This window comes from Temnothorax americanus, unplaced genomic scaffold, assembly GCF_048541705.1.
Source record: "Temnothorax americanus isolate GAGA-0224 unplaced genomic scaffold, ASM4854170v1 Scaffold49, whole genome shotgun sequence".
Classification (NCBI taxonomy): domain Eukaryota; kingdom Metazoa; phylum Arthropoda; class Insecta; order Hymenoptera; family Formicidae; genus Temnothorax; species Temnothorax americanus.
The window spans coordinates 1255060-1267900 of NW_027509646.1; the positions used below are offsets into that span (position 1 = coordinate 1255060).

Below are 12841 nucleotides of genomic sequence, written 5' to 3' on the forward strand. Positions count from 1 at the left end.
ATTATTGAAAAATATGTATCAACGACGTAAGAAATTTTTTATCATTTATGGTTTTATTTATTTTCATGAAAAGAAGTTTTTTCACAAGATTCTAGATAAGAGACATTTTGGTGTATCATCGGGATATTTAACGTACTTTCACAGGCATCTCACGGAGCCATTTCTCTATTAATTTCATAGAACGCTAGAGCGAAAGAACATGATCTTTGAAGACGTAATCGTTCCCAACAGCGGTGTTTTGGCCCTTCAATTAAACCCCACTAAGATAGAGGGCAAATCGTGCCGGTGCGACTCAGCCGCCGAATCTTCCTCGGTGACCCGAATTTAACGCTCGATTAATTAGTCTCCACGAGTGGCACCCTTCTCTCTCTTACACGAACATCCTTCTATCATTCGTCTATCTCTCCCTCTTTCTCTCTCTCTGAAACACGTGCGGTAAAATCACATTTCGAAGTTTGAATTTCAAATTACATCGCATTCAAAAAGCACGTTTTATTTCTTTTTTTTAAATTTCTTTATTTTTTCCACAATTCTACTTGTTCTCGAAATTTTAATTCTTTTGACACTGTTTTTGTCGCGTCAAATGAAAAAGCACACAGAAAGAGGAAGAGATTAAATAATTGTCGACACATATAGAATCGTGTTATATTGTATAAGAAAATACAATTTCACGCAAAATCGTATTTTATCCGATCTCTGTAGCCATGCACGGTAAAGTGAGTTACATGTTTATTTCATATATTTCGATAGAATATTTAATTAAGAAGGATTTTCTGTATTACGCGCCCCGCATTGTTCATTTGGCGGTTTAATTATATTAAAATATGACGCTGAATCTGAATATATAATATCAATTATAAACATCGCTACATTTAGTATAATGAGATGAGAATATTCATAATATTCACAGAACGCCTTTACCCTTTCACCTTTCTAATAAATATCTTACAATAGAGAAGCCATAAATATGTACAACCGCCGCGCGGTTATATCCTGATTCTAATATTGCAATCTGAAGATTATCTTTCATTACCTATTATTATTTGCTTGGCTTAGATGGGATTTAAAGCTGTCATCTAAGTTTATTAATTTATAAATATGGAATATAATCTTCTTTATGTTTAATTACAGAAAAAAAGCTTTAAATTATTATTGTAAGGAAGTCCATTTTTAATTAGTTATAGAATCTGCAAACGAAAGGATTAATTCTATAGAAAGGATTCTAAGCGGACGTCTTACGCATAAAGCTTATTGTATCCGCTCTGTAATGGTTCAGCATTATTTCAATTCTTTAATCGAATTTTGTACCGTTTGCAATTGATCCTATCAATGCTTTCAGGCACCAGAACGTCCTTTGAGGTGTCCAACACCGCGAATTCTCCGCATTGTCTTACGAAAATGAAGGAATATCGATATTGCGTGGATTATTGGCTAATTCCTGCTCGTTCTCCCTCTCTCTCTCTCTCTCTCTCTCTCTCTCTCTCTCTCTCTCTCTCTCTTTTCTCCCTCTTTCTCTCTCTAACTTCCATTATCCTTTCATGTCCATTATCCCCAGAACGAATAAAGATATTATAAAAATAAAAATTTAAAGATATCTATTATATAATCTAAAATTAAAATATAGGTACACTAAACTTATTGAATATCAAGATAAAAAAGGAATATAAAGATAAAATATAAAAATATAGAAATGCATAATAAACTTATATACTTTAATATGAGTTTACCCGGAAGATATCCGTTACAATCACGATGCCTTGAGCATCTACCTCATCTACACGAGACAACGGAATGCACGGAATTTGCGAAGAACGACTTAAAATCTTGCGACGGGTCTTGGCTCGATAGAAGTCAATCTAATCAGGAACGGAATTCGGGAGCTCAATTATAAATGCTCGTTGCGAACGCGTGTTTGCACCTAATCGCGCGAAAAGACATGCACACGCATACGCGTCACGCGGAATTCCGTGCGAGTTGCAGACGAGTACTATGACGAACTATTCGATGCACACGGAATTTCAGTATCGCGAGACTTCGAGACGCGGTTTACTTGCACCAGAGATTCCCGGCTGGATCTGAGGAATTCGCGATCTGACTTTCGCAAACGGCGAAATTCCCGCAATATCGTATAGACCTATATACCGTTGTGGACCTATCATTTACCATCTGCCTCTCTCGACTGTTTCGCGGGTCTAATGAGAAAGTGGGTCAGCGTAATAGAGATTAAAACTTGCGTAAAATGGCCTTTTAATTAAATAAGCTCGCATCATCATCTTCTTCATTTTTTAATCCTGCGTTTTTTACATTTTGTCTTGAAGCTATTGTTATGTGCAACTTTTTTGGCCCGTCTGTTGAACGTCTGTAGGACGTCTCATTATTTACGGTAAGTTATGATATATATTTAAAAAAACAGAATAATATTTAAAAATCCCACACGCACACATAATATATCTCACAGACATTATTTTTTATATATTTTTTATATACAATTAACGCAATTAACGAAATCCGATCGGATTATCAGCTTAAATATCCCGAGAGGTTCAAAATCGCCGAGTTTTAGCTCGCTGCTGTTTATCGATATTTATGTTATTCAAGATTACATCGACGCGCAGCCGATTGTGACTTTAAACAATCTCCTTGCGGTTTCGACCCTTTTTACTGGCCACGATCCATGCGATACAACCCACTTCTTAGTTTGCAGTGACGTTTCGCTTTTTCATGCCATTAGCTGTGATCACGTGAAGAACCGATTAAAGGCCGAGGGAAGAAAACGCGGCTTTAAAGAGGCATTTTTTGCACGTGCCAAAGACGATCCTTTAATTTCGTCCCCTCCGCGCGAAATTCGCGAGTAATCGTTTGTGATAAAAAATGAAGCTTCTCAACGCAATGGGTTTCGTAAGTATAATATATCTTCGCATGTTCTCCTTCTGGAGAAAAAACCGTGTAATGATAATCGTACATGATAATGGCCGTCATCGAATAAGACTTTTCGTCTTCTTGAGTAATATTATGCAATTTTACTTTTCGCGTATTAATTTAAATTCTCATATTAATCTATTTTGTACGCCATTGTGATAAAGCTATTCAAATTCGCCGGTGATTGCTTCGTTATCAGTTACGTGAGAGTTACGAGTTACCTCCGAGCGTCGCGATAAAGTCCACAGGGATTGAAGACTGGGCGGAATTAATTAAGGTGACTCCGACCAAAGTGTCACCGATGACATGATCGATATATACATTCTTCATCGTCATGTATAAGTTCTCTGCCGTCCCGGCGAATTGTATCGTGGTCCCCTTTATATGCCGAGACCGTCGTCGATAAAGAAAAAATCTTGGAAAAAAATAGAACTCAGGGAAGAATGCATTTCGGCGAGATTCGTCGCTTTTCTTCTCGCTCCGTGTCTCGTAATCGATCAACGTCTTCAGCATCGTTCCTTAATGGCCGCCGAGGGGCCACCTCGCTGCTCCGTGTCGAAGTACGTCGATCTTATCGAGCAGCTCATTCTCTGGACGAGTGTCACGTATCTCTTTCTTTCTCCCCAACGAGGCGATTCAATGGGTACTCTTTTTAGACTGCGCAGAACGCAGCCAATTCGTTTTAAATCAAGTTCTTCCTCGTCTATATTGAGATTCCGATCTTGAGTTTCCAATGGCTCCGTACGGATAAATTCAGGAACTAATAAATGATTATAGATGTGTGCGAAAGTTCAAGATATCCCTGCAGGCTTTTTTCCACTCAGTTTTCAGAGAGACAGAGAGGGAAGAGAGAAACGAACACGTATTAATTAAAAAGTAACAATTATGTTCAGTTTCACTTTCTTAGACGATTTAATTCATTGAAGTCAAAATACATTTTGCAATAAATCCTTGGTACACTTGATTGTCTGTCGGAATTTTTTTTATATTATTTATGTTGTAAAGCGTCCCGGTTGAAATGCGACTATGCGAGCCGAGAAGTGAGAAACTAAAATAGTCGAGTAATTTTTTCCCCCGCGTGTTGGAAAATTTAGTCCTTTCGCGTAGATACCGGTGGGTGAAAACTCCCGTTGTGAAAGCCGGGGTTGCATCCGCGCAGCAGAATGTAATTAATTCTCGTCAAGTGAATATTTAGGAGCGCGCAGCATTTCACGTGACATTTTGCTACAATGCGGCAGGGAAATGCTCTCGCGCTGCGTCATGGTTTTAACGATCGACTTTCAATAGGAGGTTCTTCAATGATATTAAGATTGACGTCGCCAGTGTAAGCATGACGGAGACTCGTTTAAACACGAGCGATATTTCATGAATATGTGCTTATCGTTTTTTTTTCTTCTTTCCGATGGCAGCACGGTGGATTTTCGGTTTATATATATATATATATATATATTCCAGGGTTTATTTATTAGCATTTTTCAACGATCTCTTTCGACAGAGAATCTTTTCGTCTTCTTTCGATTATCAGGACACGTATTATAGAACTATTCGGAATGGATTTCTGATCGGAATTGTTTAGTTATTTCCTAGATTTCTATTGTGTTTTCTAAAGAAAACGGAATAATTTCGATCGGAATCCATTCCGAAAAGTTCCATAATACGTGCCCTATTATAGATCTTTCTGAATTAAATTTATATCTTTCGGGATATTTTGAATGGCTGTATATATATATATATATATATATATATATATATATATGTAATTTGTCATTTTGATGGTAACCGTATATTTTACGTCATTTGTGAACTTTCCTCTATTTGACGGACAAGCAATTCGACCGTATACGTGCTTCCTACCGATTTTCTCGAGAATTCGCGCTTCTCTTTTTCTTTTCTCTTTCGCGGGGCGAGTCAACCTCATCGATCATCGTCATCGAAATCTATCCCCAACTTGTACAGAAAGTTTTTTCTCGCAGGGGCGGAGACGCTGATTTTGCAATTAACTTTTTATAGCCGGCGAAATTCCATTTCACGCTCTAAAGTGCGGTCTCCGCTCCTTTAAGCTGCCTTTCGATCGATAGCACGAAATAGCGGCATCGACTTTGATTACTTGCTCTATTAATGTCACGTCGAATCGAATAACCGCGGAGAGATTATTAATCTCGACGAGAGGTAACTCTGAAATTTTTCCGTCAGGAGTATCTGATCTTGTAAAATATAAGATTCTGTAATGTAGTCGAAAATCCAAGCGAGATATCGGCGACGCGAGTAGATCGTGCCTATAGCTCTCAGCAAATCTGCCTCGGGACCTCATACGATTAGCGTGCAATGGATAGACATTTATATTTCTGTCCTCGTGCGGAAATTGTTAACAATGTCGCATGCGAGGAGCACGGATAATAGTTAACGCGAGCAGTCGAGTTCCGAGGAAAGAGATACTGATCTCAGAAATGGAATCCTTACGTTATTTGACTGCAGCATCGTACAAAGTTTTATGATTTACGTTCGCGGTTACGTTCGCCTTCGTGATTTACGTGGTTTTTTTTACGAGGAAGTTTGTTGTCCGACTTGACAACCATGTACCCACAGAAGTACGCATATCGGTAATTGAGATTAATTATCTGTAATTCATGGTGAATTTTATCGGCGCGAGGGCTATTTGCTCAGGACAGATGAAGATGACGGCTCGAGAGCAATTTATTGCGACGATCCTGCCGCGTAATCCGAAAGTCAGACCGTAAGCGTCATCAGGTGGGATATCCGTGGCGTCAGCAATGTGAAACCGCGGTGTAATATTAATCCGTTGCACCGCTATTTGAATTTCATAGTCACTCATCTGCGATACCGATCTTGAAACGATTTACGAGCAAGTAGAAGTGAGACTCCATATGAAATTAATAAACGCGGGTAAGAAAAGACCTTTGACGAGCCCGTTTCCTTGGAAAATTTGTGCGCGAAACTTTCGGTGCCCGCACGATCAATTTCTGCGAAACGGCTGCTTTTCTTTTTCGCTCGATTGGCGATATAGCGCTTATGCTAAACTGCGATACTTTTTATGCTCGCGAGCATACATTTTTCGCTCTTTGAAACTCGCTAGAACTTTCATCGATTTCTACTGAACATGTGGAACTTCGGAAACTTATATTATACCTAAGAATGTTAACGAGATAACTTTACTATATATTTAACGAAAATATTTTGCTGTTTTTTTGAATTAATATAAAATTGATGAGAGAGAGGAGAGAGAGAGATGTAAAACTTCAGGACTCGTTATTTTTCACGTTGCATATTTGTTTCGAGACATTCATTTTAGATTCGTGAAAGTATTTGCGATACAATTTCGCAATATCGTGAGACACCTTTTAAAATGCAGAATGCAAGATACTTTGCAAGATACTTTAATATTAAATGGAACGCGCGAATATATACTCCGTGAAATAGAAACTTTTTTCGCAATAACAGAAATATTGTTTTGCGTTGTTTCGCGAATCGATATATACAGCTGAACGTATGATCCGTCGCGCGTCGGCACGCCTTGGCACGTTCGGTGAGTCATTATTCGCGCGGGAATTATCATATGCGGACACACATATGTGACCTGCGAGAAACAGACACGCCGAGCAGAGATACGAGTAGTTCCGAGAACGCGTAAACACTCGCGCGAATAACACGGTAGATACGGCAGCATTAATGCAACGATATATGTGCCAGTCTTCGTGAAGACATTCGCAATTCGTTCGCGGAATTGCGAGATGCCTTTGATGTTGTCAATTTCGACTTTGAGTCGCATGAAACACGCGGCGAAGTGAAAAAATGACGAAAACGAGGAAAATTTTATCCCGGCGTTACCAAAGGCATGCAGACATATGTAGCATGATGATTTTATAACATGGGATCTGTTATAAGACTCTTCCATCTAAGAGCATAGAGTCGTAATAACATGAAATTTTTTAAATGTTTTAAATTATAAGTTTGATCCTTAAATTCAAAAATTATATAAAATTGCCAAAATTATTTTAAAACTTTTTTTATTGCAATGACAGATGAGATTTGTTTTAATTAACTCCGCGAATGAAGGGAAATCTCGACACTCGACTCTCATATCAATTATTGCCGTTGATCAATATTGCGTCAAAGTTGTAATTAATACAGCGATATCATATTGCGACAAGTGTCTAACTGCGGAGAGTATCACCCGCTGTTGCACAAATCTTTCGCCCGAGAATTATGGAGCATTCGTCATTGCGTTGAAATCGCCGTTCTATACACAAGCGCCAGACATGCATCATCGGGGCGATAGAGAAAATCGAAATTGCGGCGTACGCAATGACCGCATTGGACGCGGCGCGGCGCGGATAATGGAGGGACAATACGGGAGCAGAATTGAGTGCCGGAGTGCTCAGGGCGGTGTAAATCAGTTTTCGATAAAGCGAAACGTCCGATGTACATCGACCGTCGCCGCGCAAGAATGCCTTCGCACTTGGGTGACAATAAACAGATGCGTCGCTCCGAGGTACGTTCGCGGTCCTACGTCGAGTTAGACTCGACGCAACGTTTTGCGATAGTCCGCACTGCACCATTCTAATTAATTATATTTTTATAACGTCCATAAACTCCTCTAAATAATTCTTTGATTCATATTGGAGTTATTAAATTAAATTGAGAATAAAATACTTGATCTTTGTGAGAAACACTTCGAATCGCAAATAATTGCTACTCTCTGGTAAAGGATTTGATAACTATAATATATAAGAAAAGAAAAATTGTCGCGTGTAAATATACAGTAAATTTCTGTCATCTGATCTTATCCGAAGCGACTTCTTTGGATAGAAAGAAAAGGTGTTTTGAATGAAAAATACGTTTCCAAAATTTGTTAAAACCGGAGGGAAGCCGCTTAGGTTAATGAAACGCAGCAATTTCGTATCGCGAAAACCTTCAAACCTTCGTATTATTTCAATATACCGTTTAGAAATAGTCCGGCGCAATGATGGACGTTTGACACGCAATCCCGTTGCAGCAATACGGACTTGATATATTGCTCCATTCCCTAGGAGAATCGCAAGATCATGTGTTCTCAATCCTTTTGCGTGATCGGTACGCGCGAGGAGCGCTCTCCGAGAAGTTGTCCGCGCGGAAAGCGCCGAGAACGTTGAGGTGGAAACCATAAGGGACAATGTCGTCGCGCGCGCGCGGACGTGACTTTTCGCGAATGGAGACAGAGGGGGAGGATAATGGAGATCATATCTCGTAATTGTCGATCACGTCGACAGCTGTGCACGCTCGGCGAAACGTCGCTGTCGAGCGGATCCGCAGCTCCGTAATGCCGCCCGCTCAAATCGCCGTGAAATTGATAGTCGAGTCGGCGGGACCAGCGGGCAACGTGACTCGGATTGCTTCGCCAAGCGGTACCAAGCGATTTCGAGACCGAGTGCAGTTGTTAGCGCGACCCCGCGTGCCGACGTTAAAACGAGGCGGATCGATGGAGAGTTCGATCGAGGCGAGGGACGTTGTCTCGCCGCCGCGGAAACTGTTAATTTATGCAGCAGTTTTTGCCTTACGCGGTCTTTCTTTATACCTGCCGACAAGTTGCACGTCGAATCGGACGTAAACGGACGCGCATCGTGTAAATCGTGTTACGCGTGATGATATTCCATACTGCGTGCCCCACTGTTTTCTCTAACACTTTTTCTCTCTCTAAGAAACAAGCAAATTTGTGTAGATGTCTGAGAAAAGAACGATGCAACATTCACGTAATCAGAATTTTGTGGAAACGGCATTTCGAGAATCATTTGGATATGAATTGTTCATATACTTGCGCGTTATTTTTAAATGATCTGACAGAGCGTGAATTGTTGCGAGGAGAGAGGAAGTCGGAAAACACAAACTTTATTTGTAACGCTATGCAATGAAAATAATTTAATTAATATTAACACAATAGAATTTCACAGGCTCGATTTTCTTTGAATATTATATTGAAATGTTACATCCGCGCGGTGATTGGAAGAAACAAAAAAAAATCCGCTATCGGCCCGAGTGGAATCCAGCGATCGAGGCTTAACCGCGCGTATTCACGCGTTGTAATCCGCCATCGAAAAGGCTAACTAAATGTGTATAAATAACGTGAGCGAATATTTACGGATTAAAAATTGTCACGCAGTTTCCGAGAGTCAAATTTATATCGATGTTACATCTATTTTCTCTCTCTCTCTCTCTCTCTCTCTCTCTCTCTCTCTCTCTCTCTCTCTCTTTCCAGCTGTAGCCCTAGCTCTTTTTTGCCGGCCGTTCTCTTTTGCAACGCCTACGAAACGTCCGGCGCTTTGCAGTCCGGCAAACGATTCAATTATCGTCAACGGTGCGAGCCATATCGATTTTGTGATTTAAACTTTTCGGCGCGCAAAATTCGGGAACAAAACGCGCGCGATTGCGCGTATAGATGCCGACGAGAGTTATAACTGCGTCCTGGAAATATTTTTTCTCTACGGCTATTACCTCGAAATAAAAAGACAACCGAGACACCACGCGCGGCAAAATACTGACCGCCATGAAGGATATTACATCATATATTTTATCAGGTTTTATGCTTCATGAAAAACATATAGATAAATCTGCCTCTCTCTCTCTCTCTCTCTCTTTCATTAAGTAGCGTAATAGAATGTTTTATTTATATATTTAACACAAATGTTTTATATAAAATATCCCACGTCCATTCAACTGTTTTATCAATACTTTGAAAATATCAATACAAAATAGCAGAATTTAATATCAGTTTATAAGAGACGTCTTTACGTTTTCTTTTTTTTTTACTCCGTGTGTTAATAGTTTTTAGGAAAAATTTTTATAAATTTTCTCTTTACTTTTAATAAAAATAAATATAATAAAATATATTCAATATGTATGTTGACTAGGATGTGTTGTTTAGCGATGATCATAAATAACATACTAATAAATTGTAACTTTTACTGACTCATTACAAATATAACGTTAATAGATTCTAGGTAATAACTATCCAGTGATTATTTAGTAGTTATTTATAGTAAATATTTTCTACAAAACGCGATACGATAACATTTACATTGCTATAAAACGATACGATAAAATGATGACTTTCTTCAAAAATATCGTTTATAACAATTTGTAAAAAAATATGGTGCGCCTATGTAGACAAATATTTATATCGATATTCAAATATTAATTTGGTCAAGAACAAGGTTTTTTGAAGTATCAAAATGATATAAGTATTTAAATATATAAAAATGATATTTTTCGAGAAATTTATAATGGATACACAATTTTCGAAAATTTGGAGAGATACAATTTTTTCCTAGCACCCACTACTTCCAGTTTATTAATTTAAAACCTTTGTAATATTTTTCAATATATTCAATATTATATGGCAAGTGTGTGTGTGTGATATAATATTTACGGTTTTTCAATAATCGTCAACCAATTGTTTTAATCAATATCTTTCCTAACCGAGTAAGAGACTTGATTTTCTTTTTAATACTCTAAATCAGGCGCGCTCACGCAAACATATAAATGAGAATTTACCTTCGATTTTTGCCGACGATGACATTCTGACAGTGGAGGGTTTCCCCGTTTTGTCCAGTAATTTTCTCTCGCAACGAGACTCTCTTCGCAGAACTCGCTTTTCTGAGCTATTCAATTCTTATTCTCGAAACAACTCGCGCATTTCCATATTTCGCGCACGGTACGTATTATTTGTTCTTTAAATTTTATTTTCTGCGCGTTGGCTTTTCTGCCGCGCGATCAATTCGGTTCTTTATCTTTTCTCATACACCGGAATTGTTCTGTCATATTTTACAAAACGAGATTGAATGGGTGGTCTGACAATTTTCGACTATTTTGTCGAATATTCTGCCTATGTCAATTTTCTCAGTATTTCGGCTGAAATTTCTTTCCTTCTCCTTGACTCTTTCTTCTCTTTTATCTTGTTTTCTCAAAAATCTTTTCCAAGATCGATCTTTCCGAAATATCTCTCGTATATGATCTCTCCTCGATCCTACGTCGACTCACTCGGATCGACCATGCGGATCAACGTGCCGCGGTGATTTCTAATCTTTTTCAATTTCGAGCTTTCTCTCGTCTCGTGGTTACGCCACAGATCTCGTTGAGCTTTACACGGGGGCGAGGGCGGCGTCGGTCTTGCCGGCGTTAGGTCGCGCGTCGCACTGAAGGGAGAAGCCGATGGCAGAGCGCGAGTCTCCTCGGCCGATATTTCGAACGCAGCCACCTACCCCGCCGGCCGGTCGGCTCTAGCACGGCGAGGGGATGCGCGAGCGTCGCTGGAAATCCACCCCCTCGTTCGTGAGTGAGTGCAAGCTCGCCAAGGACGACGCGCCACGCCGCGCGCGGCCCCGCGTGAACGCATCGCGCGCGTATCTCCTATCTATCACTAGGATCTAGGTCTCCCGCAAATCGAAACGAAACTCTTCGATAGGCGGAACGACGCCTATCTGTTTGCCGGAGCCCCGCGATTTTTCCCCACGTTATGTGCATGCACTTTGCATTTTTACTTTCCGCTTCGCAAAGCGTATATACAATATACGCGGTCTTTATCAATGTCATTAAATTCGCGGATAAAATCTACTGAAATTCTACAGTATGGTAAAGATTAAATCTTTATCTAATTTTTTACATGAAAACTTGCTCAACGTCTTGCAACTTTTGTATTACTTTTGGCCTCGTTCCAGTAACTTTTTTCCGATATTTCGAAAATAAAATGCTTCTTTTACAGTTTCGTTCTCGATTGCAATCCAATTTTGCACGTAACTCGAGTACTTGCGATATGGCAAAATATTCATCGTACAAAGAAGGACTTTTTCTAAAGAATATTTCATCGCTTTAACGTGGGGGGCAATTGAAACGCGCGATCGTGTCGAAATGGCACGCAGCGCGCTCGATTCATGTGTCGTTTGAAAAAAAGGTATCTTTGTAACGTGGTCTACAGAAATTAATATCCATGTCGATATCTCTTTCATACGAATGTCTCGTGAATCATTCCTTTTTCAGTCCACTTCTCCGTTTTCCGCGCTACGGCAAAAAAGACGGCGCAAAAGTAAAATCGTTTGTCGGAAGAATTATTGGAGGGTATACTGCGTTCGGTAAAATGTAATGTTACCTCGTGTCGTGTAACATTACGTCGTATAGTTCCGGCGCGTTTCTCTTACTATCTCAATTTTACATCAAAGCATCGCCGGTGGCTTTGGTTATAACATCGACCAGTATCGCTCTTATCCGTCTCTACGGTCCGTATAAATCCATTCTCGTTACCATGGTGGTAACGTTAGGAACATATACGCGTTGGAGGCTACATTGTAATCCTTTGTCTGTGCTTGACAAGTACGATAATACGGCAGTAGAGTCGATAGGGCTTTAACGGCAATTTTTATAAAAGAAATCACGCAAGCAAGCACAATCGGGATAATTATCTGGACGTTGAAACAAATGCGACACAGATATTTTCCAATAAATAATCCTGAAATACTTTTCCGATGATTAATTTCTCGAACAGATGCGGCATCAGCGCGATATCTCATTATATACATACAAAAAGCTTATAAATTTAATTAAAATTGAAAATAAATTAGTAAAAATATGAAAATAATTTTGTTCCGTTAAGATAGACAGCTGACATGATCGATTAGTCTTATGTAAATTCGCGACAATGTATATTATTCTTCACTGACGATGGATGGCTGACAGTATTGAATAATCTTATGTAAATTCGTGACAATATGTCTGACGTAAGTGGAACGTGAAAGTGTGAAGCTCACACTTGGTTTTAGAGAATATCATAGAATTGTAATAGAAAAAATATTTCAACATTCGGACACCTGTCATATTCTTATGCATTTAATAAATAAAACGAAAAGAAAACAAAAGGTAATCTTACAGTTTCTTCATC

The 12841-nt window shown here is 39.3% G+C and overlaps 1 protein-coding gene across 4 annotated transcripts in view; it reads right to left on the reverse strand.

The window, feature by feature from the left end:
* The window catches only part of LOC143903576 (pleckstrin homology domain-containing family G member 5), a 66290-nt gene extending 55175 nt beyond the window's left edge, over window positions 1–11115 (reverse strand). For 2 of the 4 annotated variants that reach the window (XM_077417263.1, XM_077417261.1), the window contains exon 1: window positions 10465–11115. The gene's annotated coding sequence lies outside the window, so the exon portion shown is untranslated. The remainder of the gene's footprint in view (window positions 1–10464) is intronic. The other 2 variants (XM_077417265.1, XM_077417264.1) reach the window with 1 other exon arrangement.
* Between the last annotated feature and the right edge of the window lie 1726 nt (window positions 11116–12841).